Genomic DNA, 23,811 nt, shown 5'->3' on the forward strand with positions numbered 1-23,811 from the left:
TGGGAGGCACGGGGTGTAGGGGTTTGTTTTGGGTTTGGTGGGTTGAAAATGACAAAAATATGAAAGTCCTCATAACTTGCCTATATAGGTCGGGGGGTTCGGTGTTCTCCTTTTCTCTTCCTTCTCTCTACGAATGTCCAAGCATGGCAATGTAAGGTTGAGATTCCTCTCTTGGAATGTGAATGGGTTAAGGGTGCTTGATAGGAGGAGGAAGATCTTTGAATACTTACGATTGGTAGAGGAGGAGATCATTATACTGCAGGAAACTCATCTTCAACAAAGTGAGTGGGAGAGCTGGCTTAAACGGCTGAATTGGGTTTCATTTAGCGTATGCTCTTCCCAAACTAGCACAATAAAAGGTGTGGCAGTTTTGATTAAGAAATCTATGAGGTTTAAGGTAGGAATAGTACATGTTGACTCCAGAGGGAGGTGGGTAGTGGTAGAGCTGTGTGTATGCGGTCACTGGATCACAGTGGCGGGTTACTACGGGCCAAACATTGACGACCCAACGCCATTTCAAGACCTATTTAATATTCTACTTTCAGCTAGGTACCCAGTGGTATTAGGTGGGGATTTTAATATATTGTTAGACCCTGCTCAGGACAAGTCAACCCCCCGGGGTACAGTAAATTCACCTAAAACAAGGGCACTGGTGAAACAAGCGATGCAGGACTTAGGCATGGTAGATGTTTGGCACTGGAGAAGGGGTGAAGGAGATAGATATACATTTCACAATAAAAAATATGGGCATAGATCCAGAATAGATTTTTTTTTAATTCATAAAAGTTTATGCCCAGAGGTGAGAAGGGTAGCCCACAATATAGCACACTTGTCAGATCACTCAGCAGTAATACTACACTTGGACATCAGGGTCATAAGTAAGACTACTAGGAGTACAATTAATCGTGCTTTATTTCTAGACGACGCAATAGTAGAAGCGTTAAAAAAAGACACTAGAGAATTTTTTCATGTGAATCAAGGAACAGCAAGTTTATGGTGTGTTTGGGATGCGTTTAAGGCCTATATAAGAGGGAGGTTAGTGAGCCTAGCATCATATAAGTATCGGGAAGAGAGGGAAAAGCTGGGAAATATGGAATTGTCATTAAAAACGCTTCAAGTCTCAATGTATAATGCACGGTTAGAAGGGAAAAAGGATTTATTAGAGGAGCTGTCTTGTCAAGAGGAAAAGGTTCGGACTAGTTTAGACGCTTTTTTGGAAAATCGCAGTAGGTTAAAGTGGGAAAGTAGTCAATATACACACTTTGAATATGGAGAAGGTTGTAGTAAATTGTTAGCGTGGAAGGTTAAGTCGGACCTTTCCAAAAGGCACATTTTATCAGTTAAATCAGATCTTACGAATCAGATCTGCACGGAGCAAGAATAGATTGAGGGGGCATTTGTATCCTTTTTTCAGGAGATATATTCAGAAAGCTTGGTTAACTCGGAAGAGTCGGTAAGAGAATTTTTAGATAAAGCATACCTCCCAGCTTTAGAGGAGTCTAAAATGCTCTTATTGAATTGTAAGTTAAATGAGGCTGAGCTGGTTGAAGGTTTAAAGGCGTTGAAAAAAGGTAAGGCAGCTGGTCCAGATAGTCTACCTAATGAACTATATAAGGCTTTGGGGGATGAACTTACTCCATTCTTATTAGAGCTATTTAATTCTATGTTGATAGAAGGGTCCCAAATACCTAATTCCTGGAGAGAGGTGATAATCTGCTTATTGTTAAAGCCAGGTAAGGATTCAACGTCTTGTTCTTCCTATAGGCCCATCTCCTTGCTGAACGCGGATTACAAACTTTATACAGGGATCTTAGCTAAGAGATTGGGGAGAGCCATTGGCAATCTGATTCATTTGGACCAAAAGGGTTTTATGAAGGGGAGGCAGCTTCACGAGATAACTCACGAGTTATGTGCTGCAGTAGACTTGGCGGAACATGAGAAGGCGCCATTGGCGATTTTGACTTTTGATGCGGCCAAGGCCTTTGATCGCGTTAATTGGTTGTTTTTAAGGGCTGTGTTGGAAAAAGTGGGCTTGGAACCCCTTTTGTCAGGGCGATAGGGGAATTGTATAGATGCCCCTTAGCGAGAATCCTTTTTAATGGCCACAAGAATTTAGGATTTGGCGGGGTACGCGACAGGGTTGCCCCCTATCTCCCTTGCTTTTCAATATATACATTGAACCCTTGGCTACTTTACTTCGGTCTTCTATGGAGATTATTCCATTTCGAATTGGGGGTTGGGAAAAAAACTAGCGTTATACGCAGACGATTTGATGATATACACGAGTGATGTTAGGTCTACTCTACCTAGGGTCATCGCCTTGATGGAACAATTTGGTAGATTTTCCGGGTACAGCATAAACGCAGAAAAGACAGAAATAATGTTTTGAAAATTGTCGTATGCTTCCCCCTTAGTTAAACAAGAGATCAGATACTTGGGTATTCGATTAGCAACTGATCTTAATGAGGTAGCTAAATTGAATTTTGACATAGCAGATAGGGAAACCAAAAAACTGCTAAAGGCGTGGGCCGCTCTTCCTCTTACGATAATTGGAAGATCTAACATTTTGAAGATGTGCATTCTTCCAAAATTTACCTTTTTATTTAACACTATCCCACTAGAGTTTAAGAAGAGCTGGTTTAAAAAACTACAGGGGGACTTATCCTCATTTGTATGGGCTTCCAAGGGAGTAAGGATTGCTTGGAAAAAGATGAGTAGAAAAAGAGAGTGGGGGGGTATTGCGTCTCCAGACTTATTTAGGTACTATTTGGCTTTCCAATTAAAAAACATTAGAGTCTTATTGAATAAAAATTCAGAGCACGATTTAGTCTGGAGAGCATTAACGGCACACCTTGAGGAAGGAGCAGATCATTTTTTATATAAATTTGGACACCCTAGGTACTTTAAGAAAGTTCGTTTGAAACTTCCCAGACATGCATGCAATGTTTGGATGTATTTTCGGAGGGCGTTAGAGATACCTTATTTTTGTAGTTCGGCTCCCATTTGGGATTCTCCTGGCACTCTGGAATGCCTTATAGACAAATTATCAACTCCCTTGAGAGCAAGTGGGATGGTAAGATGGGGTCAGATAATAGAAGGAGTTGAATTGTTAAGTTGGTGTGCATTCCAGGAAGAAGGTACTGGAGGGACAGTTTCCAGATTTAAGTACTTTCAGATATCTAGTTGGGTATAATCTCGTCGAAAAGGAGAAATAGGGAGGAGCATATGGGAAGGGAAGCTAAACCAGAAAATCATTAATAAAGAGGTTGCATTATGGTACCATGCTTTGTTGGAATCAACAGAGGATAGTGCATCCCTTCCCCTGTTGATGTTGTGAGCGATTTTTCCAACTTTAGATGTTATAGCACTGTGGCAAAAGTCTTGTTCAATATTGTGGCTTACTACTAGTCCAGCAGGGCTGAAGAAAAACCACTTGTTTACACTCCATAGGGTTTACTGGACTCCGGCTAGATTAACAGCTATTGGGAAAACTCAGAAAAACTGTCCAAGGTGTGGGGAAGACAAGGCTGATGATATCCATATGTTTTGGCAATGCTCTAAGTTGTTGAATTATTGGGGGGATATAGGGAGTACCTTAAAGGTAATCTTTAATGTCAACTTAGTTTTAAACCTAGCAATAGTGGTGTTTGGGATTCGGGAACAGGGTACAAACTACTAGAAATTGTCAGTACAGCAGGAATATTTGTTGTTTATATTAATCCTTCTAGCTAGGCGAGAAATTTGTCGTAAATGGATTGATCCTCTTCCTCCTCGTGTGTTGGACTGGCAAACATCTGTAAATCGAATTTGTACAATGGAACAACGGGGTCCCCTGTCTAGAAAAGACAACTTTTGGTTGTATTGGGAAATGTCAATAATATATTATTTTATGCTGTATAGGTTCTTTTGTTTTGTCTCATCCTCTTAAATTTTTGAATTCTTAAAGTCCAATGATTAGATCTCCCCCCCACCCTTTTGGGTGCTGCTTTGGTTATGATCAGGTTCTAGAAAGTAACAATTCTTGATCGATGACATACGTTCGGGAAAAGTATAATTAGTAGAACAGGTGGGATGGCCTAACTGAGGTATGGATTATATACCTGGAGGCACGTTGTCGCCTGTCGTGCCTGCGCTTTTCCCCCTTAACCAAAGCAGGGGTGATGAAATGAGGACAACAAAAAAAGAAAAAAGCATGGAAGCGGGTGAACTAATTGAGGGAACGATTGTGGTGAAAAGGTAAAAATCCTACAGAGAGGCAGATTTATTATATTTGTGCCCAAAGATTACGAGAGAGGTGAGCAGAGTGCATCAGAGGTTAGCAGACTTGGCAGAGAAGTACAGCATAGAAATAGAGAAAACAAAGCATTTGAAGAGGAGCTACAGATTAGACTTTGAGGCAAAAGATTTTGAACACATGAGGTCGGCCCGAATGAAGGGACACCTTAAGGAATTACTGCAGAGTGCTCAGACCTGGGGAGCATTAGACAAATGGGAAGGCAGATGGGTAAAGAAAAGAGACAAGAGAAAAAGGGATTCTTTGGAGCTAACTGAGAATGTGCAGCCGGATAAAGATCCAGTAAAGATTATACCAATGAGGGAGATTCCAGAGATAAATTTTGTTCACGTCCCTTGGAGCAGAAGTGATATTCTGTCATTTACAAATAACATCCAAAATTGAGAGTGCTATCAGCAGACAGACAGGTTTGTGAAACTTGCAAAGAGTTTGTGGGAAGACTTGAATACATTACTAGAGATAGTGGTTCCAGCTGACTTATGGGTCGAGTATAAGAGGAGGTTAGCTGGCAAACAAGTGAACCGGAAAGGGATAAGAATGCAGGTGCAACGTCTCCGGGGGTAATGAAATATTACTATAAGGTGATTGAGTTTCTGAAATCGAGAATTTCGCCCACAATATTGATTGGCAGAGAATTAACAGGACAGCTCAAGAAGCAAAGGAGTCGATACATGCGTATTGTGAGAGATTGTTGCAGGCACTCAAGCATTACAGTGGTACAGAAACAATTGAGACTAAAGACATGCTACATTTTGTTTTCAGATTTGTGGAAGGATTGAGACTTGAAAATAGCCAGATGATTAGGAATCATTTGATTTGCTGGCAATCGAAACCGATTGATGAAGTGTTGCAGTATGCAAAATACTGTAGTGATGAGATTGAGTTGAAGCTGAAAAAGTTGAAAGAGAAAGCGATGGTGATGCAGATTACAGCAGCTCAATCAGGAATGCAAGGGAATTTTTCACAGCAGATGCCACCACAGCAGCAGGGAAATATGATGCTTCAGCCTCAGATGAGAGGTAGAGGTCGTGGAGGTAATATGAATCATGGACCAGATTTAAATACTGTAGTGCAGTGGTTCCCAGTCTGTGGTCCGGGGACCCCTGAGGGTCCGCGAAGCCTTCTCAGGGGGTCCGCGAGAGCCTAGAAAATTAAAAAATATTAACAAATATTGTCAAATTAGGTCCCCAGCTTCTAGTAATGACTCAGGTGGGAATCCCCGGATTCCCATGATGATTCAGTGGGGGTCCCTGGTTTCCATTAATGTTAAAGTGGGGGTCCACAGAAATCAAAAGGTTGGGAACCACTGCTGTAGTGGTTCAGAACGATGTGCAGGGAATGAAGAAGCTAATGCTGTGTCATATTCGCGGAGCCATAGGACATTGGAAGCAGGAGTGTCCGATGATGGTGCAGGAAAGTGTTGTTCAGCAGAGTAATTACATCAATTCATTCCAGAATATGAGAGGACCAAGGCTAAGGGGTCCTAATCCACATTTTCAGAATAATGTGAATCAAGTGCAAAATTTCCAGCCCATGCAGCAGGTACAAATGCCCAGTGCACAAGTGTCACAGTTGCAGCCAATGCAGCAGCACGTTCCCATGGTACCTAGAGAGAAAATGCAAATACCTCAAGCCTCGATGGAGCAGCAATAGATTATGCTTTCTCAACAGGTCACAGGTCAGAGACAAAACAGAAGTAGTGACACAGTGCAACAATTCCCATTACCTAGTGAGGATGGAATAAATGGTCAATGGACGAGTGACAGTTCAGATGAGAGTGGACCCTATGTGAGGGAAAAGGTCATGGGTCACAGAGTTTCATTCTTGTTTGACACAGGAGCTATAAGCTCTATGGTGAGAGGTGCAGAGGTTCCAAATTTGCCCCTTTCAAGTAGAACAGTTCAAATTGTGGGAGAAACAAACCAGTATTTGACAAACTCAATTACAGACCCAGTTCAAGTTGAGATTGGCAATTTCCAGGGATTGCAAAACATTTTTCATCTGCGATTCGAGTCACGTATCCCCATTGGGAAGAGACTTCCTGGGTAAGACAAAATGTTTGATTACTTGCTCAAATGATGGAATTGAGATTCAGATGAATAGTGATGATGAGGAAGACCTAGCCCCAGCAATAGAGTATGAAAATACAAAGAAAGGGTACCCTTTGATTGAGTTTTTCCTAATGTTCACAGTGAAAGAGCTCCATCCTGATTTGCAGGGAACAGTACAAGAGAAGGTGTGGGATTTGACAGGAAAAGAAGTAGGTCTGATAAAGGGAGTGTAGCCAATCAAAGTTACTATAAAACCGAATGCAGTTTTTCTCCAACTTCCACAGTACCACATGCCCCAAGATGTCCTGATGAAAGTGGCTCAGATAATTGCAGACTTTGTGAAACATGGAGTTCCGAAAGAAGTATTGAGCAGCCCATGTAACTTACTGATAATGGGTTTGAAAAAGCCCGTGGGAAGGTTTGAATTGTTCAGGATTTGAGAAAAATAAATAAGATTGTGGTTAAATGTTGTCCTGTAGTGCCCAATCCAGCTGTGATAATGTTCAAAATTCCATGTGATGCAGAGTGGTTCACGGTCATTAATCTGTCACAAGCGTTCTTTTCTGTGCCTCTTCATGAGGCTAGCCAATTAATCTTTTGTTTCAAATTCCTGGATCAAGTCTATTGCTGGAGCAGAATTCCTAAAGGGTATTCAGAGTCACCTTCCATATTCAATCAGATCTTGAAAAATAATTTGGAGTCGGAATTGTCTTTCCGATTGACTTTGGTGCAGTACATTGATGACTTACTGATTGCGTCCAAAACAAGGGACGAGTGCAAGTATGATACGATTGCCATGTTGAACCATTTGGGAAAGAACGGCCATAAAATGTCTCCATTGAAACTGCAGTACTGTCAGAAAGTAGTACTGTCAGAAAGTAGTGAAGTATTTGGGCCACCAGATTGAGAAAGGGTTGAGAAAGATATCCAGAGAAAGGATTACGATATTGCAGATAAGTCCCCCAACCACACAGAGAGATGGCAGGATGTTTTTGGGAATGGTGGGCTATTGACGCCAGTGGATCTAACATTTTTCAGTCATTTCAAGACCATTGCAGAAGCTGACGCACAAGGAAGTCACTGATCCATAGCGTTGGACCAGGATGAGATGAAAGCGTTCACTGAGTTGAGAGAGAGTTTGTGCAGAGCTCCAGCATTGGGTATGCCTGATTACACAAAACCTTACACATTGTTTTGCCATGAGCGTGATGCTTGTTCACTGTCTGTCTTGACACAGGTCCATGGAGGCACACATCGCCCAGTAGCATATTTTAAGCTACTTTGGACTCAGTTGCCGCAGTTGGTCAAAGTCTTTCACAGTGTGAGTGCGTGGTGATGGGATATCTCCTGACTGTATGGTCCCTCACTCTTTTGAGATTTTACTGCCAAGGACGAAAACCCAATACTTGACTGGTGCGGGGTTGACTAGATATGAAACAAGTATTTTGGGGTCACCTAATGTGACATTGAAAAGTTGTACAGTGCTGAACCCAGCAACTTTACTTCAGAGTGAAAATACTGAAATTGAAAAAGAAGAAGATATTGAACATGACTGTTGACAAGTAACTGAGTTGTGTACAAAACCAAGACCTGACATTTGAGATACCCGATTGGAAGAAAATTACCAAATTATTTTTGTTAATGGTTCTTGTCTGAAAGACAGTACAGGGACCCCTGGCTCAGAATATGTTGTGTGCAAAATTACAGGTACCTTGGAAGCTTCCTGGCTTTGAGGAGTGTATGTATTCTGCCTAGGTAGCCGAACTGGTAGCCCTTACTAGAGCATGCCATGTTTGAGAGTTACTATCTACACGGATAGCCAGTACGGATTTGGAATAGTTCATCATTTTGGTCAATTGTGGTCACAGAGAGATTTCCTGAACTCTTCTGGTTCACCAGTGAGAAATAGTGAGAGAATCAAACAGCTATTACATGCGATTCAATTGCCTGAAAAGATTGCCGTGGGGAAATGCAGTGAACATCTGAAGTCGCAGGACTATGGGGGTTATTCCAACTTTGGAGGAAGTGGTAATCCGTCCCAAAAGTGACGGTAAAGTGACGGATATACCACCAGCCGTATTACGAGTCCATTATATCCTATGGAACTCGTAATACGGCTGGTGGTAAATCCGTCACATTTGGGACGGATTACCACCTCCTCCAAAGTTGGAATAACCCCCTATGTGTCATTGGGAAATAGCTAGGTGAATCAAGTTGCAAGGTTGTGCGCATTGAACTGTATATCATTCAAGGACAAGTGGGAACTGTTACCTAAAGAAGATGAAACCTGCACAAGCTATGCATTGAAAGTAATTGATACACTGGAAGAATTAAAATCTATACAGAATAAAGTTGACAAGGAGGAAAAGCGTTCATGGAGCAAATTGAAATGTGCTGAAAGACAAGATGAATTGTGGGCTTCGAGGAGGGCCAGTTGGTTTTGCCAAATAGCCCGTTGTCTCAAATGGCAAGATACTAACATGGTCAAGCACATATTGGGAGGGATGCCATGGTTTGTTTGTTCAAACATGATTGGTTCAACTCAAAGTTTAGACAAGTTGCTGACACAGATTGCCATCGTTGTGTCATTTGCCAACAGTTAAACGCGGGGAAAGGGACAGTGGTTAATTTTAGCCACATTGGAAGAGCAGGAGGTCCATTCAGCGCAATGCAAATGGATTTTATTGAGATACCTGTGTGTGGAGGTTTGAGATATGTGTTGGTGATTGTTTGCATCCTTAGCCACCGGATTGAAGTGCACCCTACATGATGAAATGATAGTCTCACAGTAGCAAAACTGCTGCTTGGGGAACTGATATCGCGTTTCGGGTTTCCAATCTCTTTAGAATCTGATAGGGATAGTCACTTCAATAACGAAGTAATTAAATTACTGTGCGCAGCATTGAACATTGAGCAGAAGCTGCATTGTAGTTATTGCCCTGAAGCATCAGAACTAGTGGAGCAGATGAATGGTACCTTGAAGTCATGAGTTGCAAAGATGTGTGCAGCTATGAATTAGAAATAGCCTGATGAGTTGCCTTTAGTGTTGATGTCAATGAGGAATACATCTGGCAGGAAGACAGGATTGTCGCCACATGAGATCCTCATGGACAGAGCAATGAGGTTATCAGCGGTGCCAGCAAATGTACTTGTCAACATTACAGATGATATGGTGTTGGATTACTGCAAGGGTCTGGCTGATGTAGCCCTCTCTTTTTCTCAGCAGGTGGAGGCCACCACACTGCCACCGATCCATGACCCAGGGCTCAACCTAAGAGCTCGGGACTGGGTTGTCATCTGGAAGAATGTGAGAAAGACGTGTTCGGATCCTCGTTGGAAGGGACCATATCAAGTGGTCCTGATGACTACTACAGCTGTGAAGTATGCTGGAATTCCAAACTGGATTCACGCCAGCCACATGAAGAAAGTGGCATGTCCACTGGGTCATAAAGACACGTTGTTGAGAGTACCAACAACAGTGAGACAAGTCTCAGGGCCAGTAGGAGAGCAAAGAGGAACTGAGACCAGATCTGAGCTTGTTGAGGACGGTTCAGTCACTCCTGTGAGAGACAAGGGAGGAGACCTCCAGGAGAGTATTGCAGAGCCTATTTCAACTGAAGCTGCAGGATAGCCTAGTCAGAGGAGGACTTTCCCAAAAGCAGACCATCCTGAGAGACAAACAGAGCAACTGCCAGACCCAGAAGGGGAAGGAGTTGAAGTGGATCAAAGTCAAAGTGATCTTACTCCTCCTGAACCGTTTGCAGGTCTGTCAAGAGAAAACACCACAGAACAAGGAAAAGGTTCAAGTTCAATCTTGAAGAGAATACTGACAAAGGGTCCACTGAAAGTAGATAAGTGGCCGGAATCACAAGTGGAGAAAGGGAAAGAGGTGGTTGTCGAACCAACAATAGAGGAAGAAGTAGATACCACAAGGAAATAAGATCTAAGTGAAGGAGAACTGAATGGTGATCGAAAATTGAAGAGAAAGAGAATAGCAATTTGAAGATAGGCAGGTCCTGAATAAGTATATGCAACTACAAATGAATGGCAGCAAGAGTTTATGTCTTTTTGTTTTGACAGAGAAGTTCCAGGTCAATATTTTGAAGTGACCTGAAGAAGATTAATGAACTGAACTGTTGAAACAATCTGAGAGAAAATTTTGAAAAAGAGGCTGTAGAAAGTAAAGCTGCTAACTGATTTTGACAAGGAAGAGGGTTCCTGGAAGCGAAACTAAACTGCTGAAAGAAGAATTGTCTATTTTTTATTTTTGCTGCAAGTTTTCTAAATTCCTTCTGTTATCTGATTCTTTACAGATTAGGGCTGACTACTCAACAAGGTACAGATGCTAGGCACTGTAAATATATGAGCATTGCTTTGGCAATTATGTGTGGGATATTTTTTGTAGTGTTGATTGTGAGTATGTCTGTTCTTGAAACGAAAGGAGCCAACCATACTTCTGCTTTTGAGATGACTACTGCACTAACAGTTTCAGAAAAGTTAAATTTAGATGATAAATATTTGCATGACTATGCTAATGCACAGGGAGAACTTTCTTCTAACGTTTTCTATCGCTTATTGAGTGAGTATGTTGAGACAATGTTTGCGAAAGATTGTTTTGTGTGTACGCAAATTCCTTCATCAGTCGAGGAAGGAGTCACCTATCATAGTTTGCCCCTAATCTAAGGGATAAGTTGTAGTCTGTTACTAACAAGGTTTTATAACCAGGAGTATATTCAATACTTCTACTCAAATCATGACATGGTGTTGTCGTTCATTCCTATAATTAGGTATTTGAGTAAAGTAGCTAAGGATAATGGCATAGTATTAGTTAGAGGGTTCTTTGACCTACACTGATGTTTGGCACAGCTTATGCGCATCGCAACAATCTGACATGCTTGCTTACACCTTTAGAGAAAAGCTTCTTAGACCACACTGATGATAGGAGAAAGGCGTTATGGGAGAAATTAGAAAAAGGCTTAGAGAAAGGGACTTACAAGAATGATTATGTTTATAGCGGAATTAAAACGCAAGGGAAATTAGCTTTAGATACACAACACATAGAGAAGCTTTGTATATATAGATCTAAATTGTGCATTGACACTTTATTTGTGGGTACCAGTGAATGCAGGCATGTGTTTTTGTTTCACAGTAAATGGACATTTATGTTGAATGGGCAGGACCCTGCAATTCCAGGGATATAATAGATTTGTGGACTTAATACTTATTACTGTCTTCCAAGAGAATGCTATGGGACATGTTGTTTAAGGATAGTTTTCCCAAAGATTTACCAAATGGAAGATTTGAAAAAGATTCTGAAATTGACTAAGTTACATCATAAGAGACAGAGGAGGGAGTCCTCTTCTGCGATAGTGGGAGATGTATTTGGAGCAGTGATTCCTTCAGTGAGAGTCATCCTGAATTCAATTAAGATTCAAAAGTTGTCCACTATTGTGGATAACATGCTGACAAATTTTTCAGGGGCTATACTCCTGATAGATATTAAATTAGCTGCTGATAGAGCTATGACTCTTCAAAATGATCTTGCTTTAGACATTCATTTAGCGAAGGATGCAGAGTCTGTAGAATGATTAATTCTAGGCATTGTTGTTCATATATACCAGATAACAGTAAAGAGATATGAGACTTACTTTCTAATCAGAGTAGTGCTGATTTGAAGGAATTGAAAGAAACAGGTGTTTGGGAAAAGGTTGGCAAAGGGTTTGCTTCAGTGGACAATTGGCTCAGCAACATTTGGAATGGGGTACTATTGAAAATATTGCAGGGAATATTAATTGTTGTGGTTTGTTCATTGGGGCTATGGGGATTATGCAAATTATGTAAAAGGGTTACATTTGAAAGGTCTAACAATAATCAGAAGAGAGAAGGAAAGAAAGGGGGAACAATTTTATAGGGAAAATTCAAGGGGAAGACAAAGGGGGTCATTTTGACCTCAGCGGTCTTTTGTCAAGACAGCAGTGGTGGCGGTTTGCCGCTCGGCATATTATGACTGTTGGCAGCTCTCCGTCCTTTTTCGGATGGAGAGCCGCCAACAGCCATACTGGCGGGCGGCGGTGAAGTGGAGGTTGCTCCACCTCCACCGCCACGTCAACAGAACACTGCCTACTGAATCACGTCCTGTGATTCGGCGTGGCGGTGTTCTGTTGACAGTGTGGTGTCGGCGGAGCAGCCCCCATGGCTCCCGTCCCCTTCCGGAGGATCGTCGGACCAGGTAAGTCGATCGTCCGTGAGAGGAGGGGATGGGGGGGTGTTGTGTGCGTGCATGGGGGTGTGCGTATGTGTATGTAGTGGGGATGTCTGAGTGCCTGTATGCTTGCGGGGGTGTCGTGAGTATGGGAATGAGTGCGTGTATGTCTGTAGATATGTCTGCATGGTTGTGTGCGTGTATGTTTGAATGTGGGCGTGCGTGTCTGACTGTGTGTGTGGATGTTAGAAAATGTACATAAAGTTAATCATACACCATAGCTGTTACGCATGTGCTCGACAAACCTCCTGAACTTTGATGATTGACCTTGTGCGCGCAGCCTTGGGCTGCAATCTGCTTTTCGCTGCCATATTACTTTTTCCAATTGCAGTTCCGAGAATTGTCGTGCTTAATCAGTAACTGCCAGAACAAGTTTGTACAGGTCGTTGCCACCTCCTGCCAGCTGCATCTGTACCTTCTCCCACCACACGGGTATCCCTGAAATATTCTGAAGGCCGCAGAGGACCTTGAATGGGATAGGGGTGGAGTTGTCCTCTGACTAAGCAGTTTTGTGTGTATATAAGGTTGGGTGCCCCAGAGTGAAGGGGCAGCCTCCGTAGGATAGTCACTTGACTGTCCTGGGACTCCGTATTAGCTCGAGCTATAAATCCATGTAATAAACTTCTCTTTATTCCTCCAGTTGTTGACTCCGTCTGATTTGTGAACTCTCTGCTAAATTGACCCTGAGGACATAAAGGGTGTCCCTCCACCGCTGGGAAGGAGACCCTGGGTGGGGGTCAAATCTTTCCTGGTTCCTCAGTTGGCGCCCGAACAGGGACCCGAGTCAGGCATCCAGGGGACCGACCAGGTGACGGAGGACTCACGATTGGATTTCCAAGGGAGGCGCCCCACACCAGATTCTGAGCTTCGTTCTCTGTCGTGCACCTGCGGATCTCCACTGTGTGTCTTCCAGCCGGCTCGACTTCTCCTGGCGCTGTCTGAATTCGGGTCTCTGTTTCCTGTGAACTACTGGAGTCCCCAACTGTCGGACCATAACAGAAGTGTCAGGTAAGGACGGGAGTTGAAAGATTCCTGTCTAAAAATGGGTCTGTGAGTATTGTACGGTTTCTATCGCTCTTTGCAAAGACCGACGTCAGTGGTAAGACTGACCTCAGTTTAAGTATAAAGGAAGCAAAAAGGCATATTTGCCACTCATTTGGTGTATTCAAACCACTGATGTAAGATTTTTTTTTTTTTTAAATATACTGGAAGAATGCCAGCATTCAGTTGTTTCAGGAAATTGTGTTGTTGTCTTTGCAGTAGGGACTCCCGCCTGGAGGAAACATGTCCTGTTCCTCAGGCCGGGACTCCGAATAATGATATATATGTTAAATATGGCATAGGTCCGATTATCTGGTCTGATATATGGAGAAAAAGAACCAAAGGTAGTTCTGATTTGCAAAGGCCTATTCACGGGACATTTGATAAAGATAAATTAGACTATTTACAGGAACGTTTGTTTGTGACAAAAAGTAGACCAGGGATGTTTGATTTACTACGGACTTGGCAGAAAGAAGCAGACCAAAGACGTAGGAAGGCAGAGAAAGAATTACAGAGACATAAAACCAGGACGGTGACTAAAAAGGTATATGACTCTGACGTAGCTGAACATCAACAGAAAATTTTAGAATATGACCGAAGGCTTCACTTACAAACTGATAAGTGTTACCCTTCCAGGACAGTAGTGGATAAGCCACAAGAGGAAGATCCCCTTTTAAACGATATGTTAGATAAACCCCCATTATATACTCCACCAATATATCCTACACTACATCCTCAACCTGCCCCAGGTGACCCTATTGTGCCACTCCCGGTTGGATCTCAGGCAAGTGCTCCGCCACCTACCACCACCCCTCCTGTCACCAGACCTATAGAGGATACACCGCGCCTGACTGTACCCACCCCTCGACTGGCCCCCGTTTGGCCCACCCCGACTCCTGTTTAGACACCACACATACCCCCCGCCCCATGACCCCGCGAAAGCTCAGCCTGCGCGGACACTTGTTCTCTAATTCACAAAAGGAAGATGTCATTGAAGAAATGACACAGAGGTGGATGACTAATTGGAATGACTATGGGGTCAGGGACATTGTCCACACTATGAAACAATGGGATAGTTTAGTTCAGTTACATGCAGCCACCCTTATGTGCAACATTCTAATACAAGAATATGAGGATGATGGTTCCTCAGCTCCCGCGGGACTGGTGGACCTCCGAAAACGCGCCTCTACTGGGCTGCCGTTTGGTTCTGGTCTACATGATTATGTTGTTACTCTTGTATATAGGGACCGCCTGTGGACATGTAGCCCTTCTATAAGGGCATCCATGTTTCCCATGAGAGAGGTTCCGCCGGTTTGGCGAGAACCGGTGACGGGTGACGCTGGGCAAGTTATTACCGCAGGGCATTTTCAACAAATGTGGGTACACACCCCATGGAAAAGATCTGAAACATATACCCTAAAAGCCGCCTTTCCTGACCCCGTAAGAACCCTGCAGGATATTATAAAGAATTGCAACAAATTCTTGAATCATGTACTATGACGTTGTCCGATATTGACATGTAAATGGCAGCAGTAGTCCCGCAGGAAGTATGGTCAAAAATATGGAGGCACGACCATGCTGAACTAGGGGGCACGTGGGACCAATTGCAAGCAGCAGAAAGAGACAGGGTTGGGGGAGCGAAACCAGACCCACTTATATTGGCTCTCCCACTGCGTATTTTGGATTTAATGAAGACCATACTTGCACCACACAGGATAAATTGGGATAAATTGGCCGCCTGTAAATAGAAAAAGGACGAGGGTGTTTCAGACTTTTATACAAGGTTTGAGGGTGTCTTTTCTGATTACAGTGGCCAAGACATGACTACTGAAGGGGGGATAAGACTCTTTGTTGACAAATTTGTGGACAATTTATTACCAGACATAAAGGGAAAATTAAAATTGTGTGAAAGTACGTGGCCAGTCTCTACTGCCACTGGAATACTGACAATGGCCCAATATTATGAGAACAGGGAGATAGAAGAACAAGAAAAAAATGAGAAAAAAACGAAGGAGTTAAAAACAAAGGTGTTTTTTCAGCAGGCCTACCCTCAGCCCCGTCAACAGCAGTCCAGATCAAGGTCACAAGGACCTCACAATGACAGAAGGCAGTCCCAACGCCCTCCCCGTTCTTCCCTCTCCTACAATCAGTGCGCCTATTGCAAGCAGGAGGGCCACTGGAAGAATGACTGCCCCAATAAGGACAACTCCACAGGCCGCCCCATGCCCCCACCGCAACAGGACTACAGACCACGCGGTAGGTCTGGTCCTGCAGACAGATCCCGCCAGCAGGCCCCTTCACGGTCCCACAGTACCCCCCGCCCGAATTATTTTGATGCTTCATCCCAGCGTCAATATTTTAATGACAACTATGATGTGTATGAAGGTCAGGGGTCCTCCTTTGACTAGGACAGCCTTCGACAGAGGGGGGTGGGACCAGTTTCTATTCCTGTTAGGCAGAATGGCCCTCACGTTGAGGTACAATTAGACGGTACTCCACATGATTTTTTGGTAGATACTGGGGCCACCAAAAGTTCTGTTAAACAGGAAGAGGTCCAAGGGGTCCCTCGGTCCGGCAATATTAATGTCTCTATGGGTTTTTCTGGTGTTCCGGTGGCTAACCCCGTCTCGCAGCCACTGCATGTTGCTATAGGTCCTTACACCATTAGCTCCCCTCTCATTCTTACTTCGGCCTGTAGTGAGAATTTATTGGGTTTGGACTTATTAAAGAAATTGTACGCCACCATTTATTGCTCTGCGGATGGAGTTCATGTCACTCTAGGTCCAAATATTTCCCCGTCACAATTTTTGTCAAAACCACTTCCACCCGAACTTCGAAATTTGCCAGACATTTTATGGGCCACACATAAGGACGATGTTGGATGTCTGGACATACCACCGTATGTCATACGCTTGAAAGCCAATGCCAAATTACCTCGTCTTCCCCAATACAAATTATCCCAACACATTGAACAACAACTCAAAAATATTGTGACCCAGTTGATTGATTTGGGTGTCATTGAAGAAACGCGTGGTAATGATTGTAACAGTCCTGTCCTTCCTGTTCATAAAAAATTATCTGATGGCACCGCGTCTCCAGGACTCCGATTTATTGATTTACGGGTGGTCAATAAGATTGTAATACCCCAGTTCCCTGTTGTTCCTGACATTACGACATTATTAACAATGATACCTGCCTCCACTACTTGGTTCTCTGTTATCAATCTTAAGAATGCATTCTTTAGCATTCCCATTCATCCAGATAGTAGACACATCTTTGGTTTTTCTCTGGGTGGTCGCAGTTTCCGGTTCTGTTGCGCTCCACAAGGCTATACTGAATCGCCTAGCATTTTTAGCCAGGCCCTCAAGGGTCAATTAGATGCCCTTGTTTTTCCTTGCTCCTCGACGCTGGTTCAATATGTGGATGACCTTTTAATAGCATCCACTTCAGAACAAAATTGTAAAACAGATACTGTAGCCTTATTGAAACATCTTGCACACCATCACCATAAGGTCTCCCTCTTCAAATTGCAGTATTGTAGACAGGAGGTTATATACCTAGGACACCTCCTGTCTAAGGAGGGACGTGCGTTAACGGCTGAGGGAATACAAGCTATACGAGACATACCGGTTCCAAGGACACAGAGAGACGTTAGGGCCTTTATAGGTATTACCTCCTTCTGTAGTCAATGGATTCCTAATTATTCTCTTTTGATAAAACCATTTTTGCATCTCACCCACAAAGATTGTCCTGAAAAGATTGAATGGAATGATGATTTTCAGTCTGGTTTTGATGAATTGAAAAATACACTCTTCACAGCACCTGTACTGGGTACGCCTGATTATCGCAAAGATTTTCAGTTATATGTGAGAGAGAGAAATGTATGTTCACTATCAGTGTTAGCCCAAGAGCATGGCGGTAAACAACGCCCCTGTGCTTATTTTTCAGCCCTACTGGATCCAGTGGCCCGTGCACTCCCGAGCTGTCTACGGGCAGTAGCCGATGCAGCGGTCGCAGTGCGCCAGTCGGCCGGGATAGTCATGGATTCACCCCTCACCCTGTTGGTCCCACACACTGGTGACGCACTATTAAACAAAACAAAAACACAGCATCTTACTAATGCACGATTAACTACTTATGAACTGACACTTTTAGCTAGTCATATAACATTAAAAAGGTGCAACACGCTCAATCCTGCCACTTTATTGCCAATTACTGAAAAAACAGAAGATTCTTATGATGACATACATGACTGCATTCTCCGGACGGAGGATAAAACAAAAGGGAGAGTGGACTTACAGGACACTCCACTGAAAGACCCTGATGGCATATTATACGTAGATGGCTCATGCATCAAGCTACCCAATGGCACTACCTCTGCAGCCTATGCAGTTACAACAGCTACCACTGTAGTTGAAACAGCTAGAATACCACATAACTCTGCTCAGGCCGCAGAATTAATAGCTCTAACACGAGCCTGTGAGTTAAGTAAAGGACTTAGGCCCTCATTCCGACCCTGGCGGTCCAAGACCGCCAGGGCCGCGGGCAACGGAAGCACCGCCAACAGGTTGGCGGTGCTTCATTGCCCATTCTGACCGCGGCGGTAAAGCCGTGGTCAGAAAAGGGGATCTGGCGGTTTCCCGCCGGATTTCCCCTGGCTGGGCTGACCCTCCATGGCGGCGCTGCAAGCAGCGCCGCCATGGGGATTCTGACCCCTTCCCGCCAGCCTGTTTCTGGCGGTTTTTACCGCCAGGAACAGGATGGCGGGAACGGGTGTCGTGGGGCCCCTGGGGCCCCTGCACTGCCCATGCCACTGGCATGGGCATTTCAGGGGCCCCCTAACAGGGCCCCAGCATGATTTTCACTGTCTGCATAGCAGACAGTGAAAATCGCGACGGGTGCTACTGCACCCGTCGCACACCTGCAACACCGCCGGCTCCATTCGGAGCCGGCCTCTGTGTTGCAGGCCCTTTCCCGCTGGGCCGGCGGGCGCTCCCTTGGCGGGCGCCCGCCGGCCCAGCGGGAAAGTCAGAATGGCCCCTGCGGTCTTTTGACCGCGGGGTGGCCATTTGGCGGTTCCCGCCGCCCGCCCGGGTCAGAATGACCCCCTTAATGTGAATGTTTACACGGACAGTCAGTATGCATTTGGCGTAGCACACAATTTTGGTCGCTTGTGGGCAGAACGAGGATTCCTCACTTCACATGGGACACGTATTCAACATGGGACCCTTATAACTAACTTACTTTCTGCCCTGGCGTTGCCCAAAACAATGGCTATCATGAAGTGTAGTGCACACAAAAAGGTGACAGATGAAACTGGACAGGGCAACCCCCTAGCCGATCAGACAGCAAAAGATACAGCGTATGCAAAGACAGGGCACATGTATGGGGTAGATAGTACAGAGAAGGTTCGTCCCCATGAAATATTTGGGAACACGGTAGAGAGTGTCAGGAAGATACAGGATGAGGCAACTGAACATGAGAGAAAGGAATGGGAAGAAGGGAAGGCCAAGTTAGATGAAAATACGCTGTGCTGGACAGATCTGTCACAGAGGGAAAGATGGATGTTACCCGATGCATTCGTTCTGCCAGTAGTGACTATGGCCCATGGTCCTGCACACGTTAGTGCGAAAAGCATTTGTGATTTGCTTGATCCGGTTTGGTCTAATAAAAATATCAGAAGAGTAGCTGACCAACTGGTTCAATCCTGCATGATTTGTTTACAACATAACATAGAGAAGGGTGCCTCAGTCCCCGCTGGGCATTTTTCCCCACCAACGTATCCCTTTGAAGTACTACAAATGGATTATATTGAGATGGAAAGGTGTAACAACTTGAAATATGTCCTAATTGTGGTCTGTATGTTTAGTGAGTGGGTAGAAGCTTACGCTACTAAAGATAATACTGCCCTTACCACCGCAAAGGTACTTCTGAAGGAGTTCTTCCCATGGTTTGGGGTCCCAAGGTGTGTCTGGTCAGATAATGGGAGTCATTTTGTAGGGCAGGTGATGAAAAGGGTGTGTGAAGGGTTGGGACTCTGCCAGAAGTTTCATGCAGCTAACCACCCCCAGTCAGCAGGACTAGTTGAAAAATATAATGGCACACTTAAATTGAAGATGTCAAAAATATGCGCAGGACACGGTATACGGTGGCCGGACGCGTTGCCCCTGGCTTTAATGTCTGTCAGGATGACACCTCACTCTAGATCAGGGTTGTCACCCCATGAGATAGTGATGGGTAGGCCAGCAAATGTCTGGGGGGTCTCTCGACCTCACAAGTACTCAGAACTAGAACATCCTGTTTTGATGGGCTATTTAAATGAACTCACTAATTCTTTGCATTCTATTCACCAACAGGTGCGTGAAGCACCCCCATCTGTATCCACTGATCCAGGCCACAAGATACTACCTGGAGACTGGGTCCTCACAAAGAATTTCCAGCGGAAAAAGAGTCTCGAACCTCGATGGAAAGGTCTGCGACAAGTCCTCCTTGCTACTCGAACAGCAGTTAAAGTCGAGGGAGCTAAGAATTGGATACATGCATCCCACTGTAAGAAAGTACCCCTACTTGTACCCTCTGATGAAATAAAAAGTGGTGACCACCCGACGACTGAGGACCATTTCAGCAACACTACGCGGAGTGATAAAAAACAGAACGACAGTGCGCTTCAGGAGGTTCCCTCAGATTTTGGTCACACTGAACAATTGTTTCCTGACCATACCATACCACAGTCCACAAGATACGATTTCCGCCCACGAAAATAAGAAAATGAACAATGAAATGATTGCTTGTCCCCTGTATTAAGTCTGACGATAGCTGCAGGGCCGTGATTTTGACTGTTGGGGCGGACCAGAGTGTGTCAATAGGACTGCTGGAATCACCCCACAGTGAAGCAACCACCAGTCACGGGCAGCACCTAGGTTGGACTGAACTGGTAGTGGGACAAGCAATAAAGAGAAATGGATGTTATACAAGAAGACAAGAGGAAAAAGAAGAAAATAAGTAATTAAAAAGAGTATTAGGCCCACGTATCGCTTGTCTCACCATAACAATACTAGTTTTGATACTTCTGTCCTGCATTGGGTGGGTAATACATGATTCTGACTCAGAGGTCTCACAAACTATGCCACTGCCTCCAGAACACAGCCATGTTTCCTTACCACCCCATGAGGAAGGACGACAAAAGGAATATGAAAACAATACCTTCGTATCTATGTTACATCAACATTAGCTGGCTGTAAATAGAACCAATTGTTGGATATGTGGCTTGCTACCGAGTTCCGTGCAAAGAAGGTTGCCATATATTGCATTCCCTTTTTCTTTTGATGGCTCCTGCAGCGCCTGGTATGAACTATCACCCATTTGGGCTACCTCAATGGATGCTACTAATTCCGGACTATTGGTCACCCACCTATACCGGTTATGCTGGCCCACTGTAACGAGAGTTTATGGAACAAAGGAAGAAAAGTCAGAATATGCTGACCGACGAAATAGGTCTACTGACATATATTTTTTATCCTTTAATACCACACCCCGGAATGGCCGAAGATTTTTTGTAACACAGGTCAAGGCTCCACTTTGTTTTCAGAAAAGTGGTAATAGAAGTGTAGGTGCCAGTAACTGTAATGGAACTAATTGGCCTACCATGATACCATCACGAAACTCGTATTTTGTTTGTGGTAATAATGCCTACACCTCCTTGGTACCCACCTGGACCGGCACGTGTTACATTGCTTGGTTACTACCACCAACTTACACAGCTGGCCCTCAACACCACAGGACTCGGAGAGGGGTAATATCTGAAGAAGATACCTCAGCACAAGAAGCATTGGACTACTTTAAAGGAGTCCTTCAATTTTGGGGCCCTATGATGAACAGTAGGGATATCAGACATCTCACACGAGTCGTGGAAGCAACAATAAATGAAACAGCAGGAGCTCTGAGTAGCATCACTGCAGAGCTCGCTGCTGACCGCCTTGTTACTCTTCAAAACAGAATGGTTCTTGACATTATCTTGGCCGACCGTGGTGGAGTGTGTACTTTGATCGAATCGAGCTGCTGCATTTATATACCAGACAATGCCCCTTCAGTGTATAAAGCTATTCAAAGGTTGCATATGATAGCTTCCACAATACACCAAGACGAAGGAACATGGTCCTTGACTGACTGGTTTTGGGGCTTGATTTCCCAATGGGGCTGGAAGATACTAATATTCCTTTTTGTGCTTGCTGCTGTATTCCTCACCTGTTGTCTTTGTGTACAGTGCCTACCTGCTTTGTGCGGTTGCTGTATGGCATCCCTTGCCCCCTGGCCTGTTCGCCCTCCTCAACACACGGCTATGCTGTCCCTTGAGCAGGAGATAAAAGACCTTATGTCCATTAACATAGACACTGAATGACGTTCAAACTTGCCTCACAATGGCAAAAGGAGGGATTGAGAAAATGTACATAAAGTTAATCATACACCATAGCTGCTAGGCATCTGTTTATCTTCATTATGTTGCCATGTGCTCGACAAACCTCCTGAATTTTGATGATTGACCTTGTGCTCGCAGCCTTGGGCTGCAATCTGCTTATCGCTGCCATATTACTTTTTCCAATTACAGTTCTGAGAATTGTCATGCTTAATCAGTAACTGCCAGAACAAGTTTGTACAGGTCGTTGCCACCTCCTGCCAGCTGCATCTGTACCTTCTCCCACCACACGTGTATCCCTGAAATATTCTGAAGGCTGCAGAGGACCTTGAATACAATAGGGGTGGAGTTGTCCTCTGACTAAGCAGTTTTGTGTGTATATAAGGTTGGGTCCCCCAGACTGAAGGGGCAGCCTCCGTAGGATAGTCACTTGACTGTCCTGGGACTCTGTATTAGCTTGAGCTATAAATCCATGTAATAAACCTCTCTTTATTCCTCCAGTTGGTGACTCCGTCTGATTTGTGAACTCTCTGCTAAATTGACCCTGAGGACATAAAGGGTGTCTGCTGGGAAGGAGACCCCGGGTGGGGGTCAAATCTTTCCTGGTTCCTCAGATGTTTGCATGTATGTCGGTGTGTGTGCGAGTATGCGTGTTGGTGGTGCCTGCGTGCGTGTCGTGTGTGCATGAGTGATGTGATGTTGGGGTCGGGGTGGGGAGGGGGGTCCTCCCACCTTTGGGCGGTGGCAGGGGTGGTGGGGGTGTAGGGGAGGGAGTTGGGGTGGGGGGTGGTCAAGACCTCTATCAGTGCCAGGGAAAGAATTCCCTGGCACTGAAAGTGCTTACCGCCATGGATTTCATGGCGGTTCCAACTGCAGGAAATCCATGGCGGTAAGCCGGGTCCAAATACCGCTGGCGGTATAGTGACAACCGCCGGGCTGGAGACCCTGGTCTCCAGCCCAGCGGTCATCTCCGCCCTGGCGGGCGGAACGGAGAAGCGGCGGATGACCATGGCGGTAACCGCCATGGTCATAATTTTTAAAAAAAGACCACCAGCCTGTTGGCGGTCTTATTTCCGCTTCTCCGCCATCCGCCAGGGTCGTAATGACCCCCAAAATTATGAAGAAATTGAACAATAAGAGTTTTAGCTGATATAGAAATTTGTGGGTAAACGTTAGTGTGATAACACATTTGGGGGGTCATTCCAACCTCCGCGGTAAAAGCCGCTTACTGCCAGTCAGAAGATCGCCATAACACCGCCGCGGTAAACCGCCACGGTCATTCTGACCCACAACAGGCAAACCGCCAAAATACCGACATTCACAAAAGTCAGCCACACCAAAGGTCAGCGATAAACTGGCGATGACCAAACCTCCACCGTCACGCTAACAGAAATACGCCCATGCCATTACGACCCACGAATCCACGCGGCGGTCTTTCAACCGCGGTATTCTATTGGCGGTACACACCGCCGCTGTCGAAATACACATACTCGTACAAAACACAACCACATTGGACTATTCGAAATACACACACCTGATACACATACACACACCACTCCCACACACCCAATACAATATAAAACACACACCCACATCACCCATAAACCCCTACGACCAGAAATTCTGATAGAAGGCGAGAGAGAGACACCACAGTCAACTACCAAGCATCCACAGGCACACAATACCAATACCCACAGAACTTCCACGCACCTCACACAACACACCACTTATAGCACTCCACCTATCACTA

This window comes from Pleurodeles waltl, chromosome 3_1, assembly GCF_031143425.1.
Source record: "Pleurodeles waltl isolate 20211129_DDA chromosome 3_1, aPleWal1.hap1.20221129, whole genome shotgun sequence".
Classification (NCBI taxonomy): Eukaryota; Metazoa; Chordata; class Amphibia; order Caudata; family Salamandridae; genus Pleurodeles; species Pleurodeles waltl.